This window comes from Gasterosteus aculeatus, chromosome 7, assembly GCF_964276395.1.
Source record: "Gasterosteus aculeatus chromosome 7, fGasAcu3.hap1.1, whole genome shotgun sequence".
NCBI classification, from domain to species: Eukaryota; Metazoa; Chordata; class Actinopteri; order Perciformes; family Gasterosteidae; genus Gasterosteus; species Gasterosteus aculeatus.
In genome coordinates, this window is record NC_135694.1 from 29,304,570 (window position 1) to 29,309,710 (window position 5,141).

The following is a 5,141-nucleotide window of genomic DNA, read 5'->3' on the forward strand; positions in this document are numbered from 1 at the left end:
CTGTTGGCTTTAAAAAACAACAACAACAACAAAAAGAAAACACCGCACAGACAACTTGCTTGCCCCTAAAGATGCATTTGGTTGCTTAATTGTGATCAGTTCAATAGTTCAACCGACAGTAGATTTTTTTTTTTTTTTTTACATTTTAAACACTATTGCTAAACCACTTATACATATTAATGATCACAATGCTCTTTGGTCCTTATTATTGAAGATGGTTCCACAGTTATGGGAAATAGGAGATGGACTTGTAGCTCTTGGGACTTGGGCTCATGCCAGTCTGCACTGATCAATGAAACCTCAGCGGTGCATTAAATGAAGACAGCAGCTAATTTCAGGTATAGATGGATGATTGCCTCTTCTGTGTCTGGCTTTCAAAGCCCTCTCGCTGGACCAAGGAGGAGGGCAGCTTGACCTGAGGTCTTCTACTTCAGAAGAAAAAAACAGAACATTAGAGGGAATGAGCCCATGCATGTAAACAGCACCTAACAGGACACCCTGACCTTAGCACTGTGAACCAATGTTATTACTAAATACTACTTGAATGAATGGACGATATTGAGCGACAATACAAAAGAGCTTTAAAAGATTGTTGCATGCACGGTAATGTGGAAACATTTAGTATGCCTGAGACCAATTGTGTATTAAGATGAAGAATCAAATTGAATCAGCCACATTCGACTCATATGAGCATCATGATAATCATGCAATAGGTCCGGAAAGTAACTTCCCCAGTTGTAAAATCGAATTGGGCGTTAATTTGGGAGTTTTTCTGTTTATAAATTAGCTTTATCTAATCAATTGTTCCTTTATAATTTGATATATCCCCACAGACAACAATTATGTTTCAGAGGTCAGAGCACAATTCGGATAATAACTGTGAATTCATTTTTTATTTATTTGTTGGGGTTATCACAAGTCAAATATAATTGTGTTTATTCTCAAGTAAACCTGCCATGTGTAATTCATGGGTATTTTTTTAAACTGGACAGGACAGGATACAGAACATAACCAGATTTTGTTTCTGACTAATTTTCTAAAACATATGTTGATGAGGTTTTTGTGTTCATTTTATAGAAGTTGCTAAGAGAAGGTGTTTCGATGCTTCTTTTGTATCACCAAGACTGACATCTGGAGGATAAAGCCAAGAGCTGCAAGTGTTTCAGACTTCTTTTCTTCTTGGAATTCTGAGGAATTTGTTTTTTGGAAACACTCATGAACCCCTTGCGTGTCCTTTGCGTGCCCTTTTCACACCTCCCTGCGCGCGTCGACCCATTTTTTCTAGGTGACGCACGCGACGCAAGCCATTGGTCCGCTAACTACGTCCTTTACGGAGTCTCACATTTCCGTTTTCATAGCACAATACCGCCATTATTAAAACGAAGAATGTTTTACGAGAGAACGGAGCAGATTGAAGAACTTTTGTCGGAAGAAATGCGTAAGTATGACCGCTTATACAAGCCGTCATTGGTGGACTATAAGGACGCGCGGATGGCCTCTGATTCATGGAGGGAGATCTCCGCAAACGTCGGTTTGCCGTTCGAGAGGTGTACAAAGTTGTGGAGGTGAATTCTTTAGATAAAATCCCTAAACCAAAACCCATTCATTCTCTATGGTTGTGCTAAACCACTACGGGTGTAATATATCTTTGGCCACCGGTGGCGCTGCTGTGCGGACCGAGCGTTTGCCCGGATGTAAAGCGTTTCTCCGGACATTCTCCGTCAGTCTACCCGGGAAAGAGCACCGAAGCGACGGTGCACCTTCGTCGGACCTCGCGCTACGAGGAAGTCACTACACAGTAAGTCAATGACATATAATGTGTAATAATTATTCAGATAAATATGCAGCATGTCTATAAATGTAATTTATGTTGGTGTCACGCCACATGTTAGTTTATAGTTGTGTTCACGTGTGTTTGACTGCATTAATTACTAGTTGCATATCACAGATGTTACTCAACTAATAAACGAGGATCTTGTAATAGATTAAACCACCAGAATTGTTTAAAGTCAGTCAAATGTAAACACATTAATGCCTCAATGATTAGGATACTATATGAAATATTTGGCATCACGACTAGTTTTAATCTTACTTTAAAAAAAGTTAATTTAACTTAAAGTTAATTTAAGTCCCTGAAGCCCATGTACTGGGGACTGGCACAGCGCTGCAGCGCTGCAGGCATAGAAAAGGCACAATAACAGTGGGTAGACAGGTAAATTATATCAATATTTTTGACCATCATTGGTGACACAAACAGCTCATAGTCACAACTTAGATTACTTTTCATTGTTTTCAGTTTCATTAAAGAAAAGCCCTTTGCATTCAATTTTATTTTGATGACCATATCCACCGGTGCACACATGGTGGTCTATATGACTGCTGTCACATTGATGGCTTTCCTTTCCTTTTTTCTTTCAGGGATTGCTGTGTTGCACTGAAGGTGGCAGAGCCGTCTGCAGGAGAACATCTGAAATGGGATTCTTGGAGAACAACAGATTGCCAATGTCACGTCTGGCAACCATCACATTTTAATGCAAACATTAATATCAAGCTGGACTTGTTTCACTGCATGAGGCGGTTCCTCCGTGAGTGTGTGTCGGTGGCATCCCGCCCAGTACGGTTCCTTTGCTCAGTTCCTCTGGACTGGGACAAGCACAACAGCAAGACAGATCACACCCAGACCCCGAATCCACCTCCTCAAAGTGATCCACTCGCTACCCAGTCGGAGGTTCAAGGTTGTTCCATACATGTTGTCTCCATACATTTGTGTCACTTATCCATTTTTTTACAAGATGTGAAAATATATTTAGGGTGTTATTAAGTAAACATTCACATACAAATACCAGTCTTTCATGAGCTTTTAATGAAAGTCTATATTTATTATACAAGTATTTGATTCTATAGGTCAGAATGACTTATAATACTCTGTCTTTTGTTCCTGTAGAAACTCTACGTCCGCCGTCGCTGGCAGTTATCGACCTGCTGCTCAACAAACACCGTAGGCAGAAGGACATGCTGAAGCTTGTGGACCAGGACTACGCTGCTCTAGTTCACAACTCCTGCACAGACCCCAACAGCATGCTCCACCCGACAACAAAACTACATGTTCTACAATATGTAAAGCACCTCAGCAAATTGTTGAACACCAGTTCCTCTTTAAACGTCAGTCCAGAAAAACTGCAAGAGAGGCAGAAACTCTGTCACTCTCTGACAGAGGCGAGTGAGACTACTAGTGTGCAGGTTGTTACGATGTCTGTTGCATTTGTTCACCCACCTCCACCTGTTCAGATGCTGACACAAGCTTCTATTTAGAAGATTGTACCCAACATCATGGAAAAGCAGCAGCAACATAAACAGGAACAACAACAACAACCGGGGCAAAAGAAGGGCTGCACGAAAGACAAAGTTCTTTCAGCTAGAACTGGATGCCACACAGAAAAGTTCCATCTAGCATTTTAAGTCCAATTATTTGTAATATTCATGTTGTAATTAGTTTATATATTGGTTTCTTGCATTTGTGACTTTGTACATTGAAATATTATCATTTTATTCTTTATATTTGGTTTTAATATTCATTAGTTTAATTATTTAGATGTCTTTATTTCTGTAACATTTTTGTTTGTATAGGACTATACAAATCGGTTGATGTATCTGTGTTCAACATTTACTGTCCAAGTTAATAAATATATTTCAATTACTAATGTCTACATGTGTCATCAATAAGTGAATCACTGTAGTGAACAGTAAAATAAGTTGGTCTGTAAGTACAATCTAGTGATAACCAGTAGACAGCAGATTGGGGTAAACATTTCCTTTATTTGTTATTTGAGATGGATAAGGTAGGATGGAGTGGGAGGTGAAGGAAGGTGTTCTTCCACGTGTCCAGTCTCAGGCACAATATTTACTTAAATGTACGTGAAATAAAAATAAGGCAGAAATGAGGTAAGGGGAAATGTGCAAAACTGAGCAGATTGTAAAAATGAAAAGATGAAATGAAATGTGTGCAATATAAATTAACAGTACAGTTAATTAAAGCCGACCAATTAAAAAAAAAAAAACATTTAAATAAATGTACATGAAATAAAAATAAGGCAGAAATGAGGTAAGGGGAAATGTGCAAAACTGAGCAGATTGTAAAAATGAAAAGATGAAATGAAATGTGTGCAATATAAATTAACAGTACAGTTAATTAAAGCCGACCAATTAAAAAAAAAAAAAAAACATATTTAAATAAATGTACATGAAATAAAAATAAGGCAGAAATGACTTAAGGGAAATGTGCAAAACTGAGAAGGTTGTAAAAAAATTAAATGAAATCTGTAATATAAATCAACAGTACAGTACAAGTGAAATCCTGACAAGCGAGTTAGGTTTTAAAGCAGCCAGAGTATCCCTGTTTTTTTTGTTTTGTTTTTTAGATCTTTTTTTTTTCAGAATTTTTTTTTCAGGGTAGATGGATGAGGTAGGATGGAGTGGGAGGTGAAGGAAGGTGTTCTTACAGATGTCTAGTCTCAGGCACGTTGATGTTGACGTCCTGGATAGTCTCCTTTTTCTTCTCTTCTCTCTCCTATGTCTTTGTCTCCTTGTCCTGGAGCTTGTGCCTCATTTCGTCCATCTCCGTCTGCCGGTCTTTTTTTTTTTTTTTTTTTTCAGAATTTTTTTTTAGGGTAGATGGATGAGGTAGGATGGAGTGGGAGGTGAAGGAAGGTGTTCTTACAGGTGTCTAGTCTCAGGCACGTTGATGTTGACGTCCTGGATAGTCTCCTTTTTCTTCTCTTCTCTCTCCTATGTCTTTGTCTCCTTGTCCTGGAGCTTGTGCCTCATTTCGTCCATCTCCGTCTGCCGGTCCTTTTTTTTTTTTTTTCCAGAATATTTTTTTCAGGGTAGATGGATGAGGTAGGATGGAGTGGGAGGTGAAGGAAGGTGTTCTTACAGGTGTCTAGTCTCAGGCACGTTGATGTTGACGTCCTGGATAGTCTCCTTTTTCTTCTCTTCTCTCTCCTATGTCTTTGTCTCCTTGTCCTGGAGCTTGTGCCTCATTTCGTCCATCTCCGTCTGCCGGTCCTTTTTTTTTTTTTTTTCAGAATATTTTTTTCAGGGTAGATGGATGAGGTAGGATGGAGTGGGAGGTGAAGGAAGGT

General features: G+C 39.1%; 1 long non-coding RNA gene across 1 annotated transcript; it reads left to right on the plus strand.

Moving 5' to 3' along the window:
• Nucleotides 1–1,271: 1,271 nt before the first annotated feature.
• LOC120823137 (uncharacterized) lies at nucleotides 1,272–3,695 on the plus strand. Its single transcript, XR_005712798.2, has 3 exons — nucleotides 1,272–1,798; nucleotides 2,419–2,735; nucleotides 2,945–3,695. It is a non-coding gene; the product is annotated as an uncharacterized LOC120823137 (long non-coding RNA).
• Nucleotides 3,696–5,141: the final 1,446 nt, after the last annotated feature.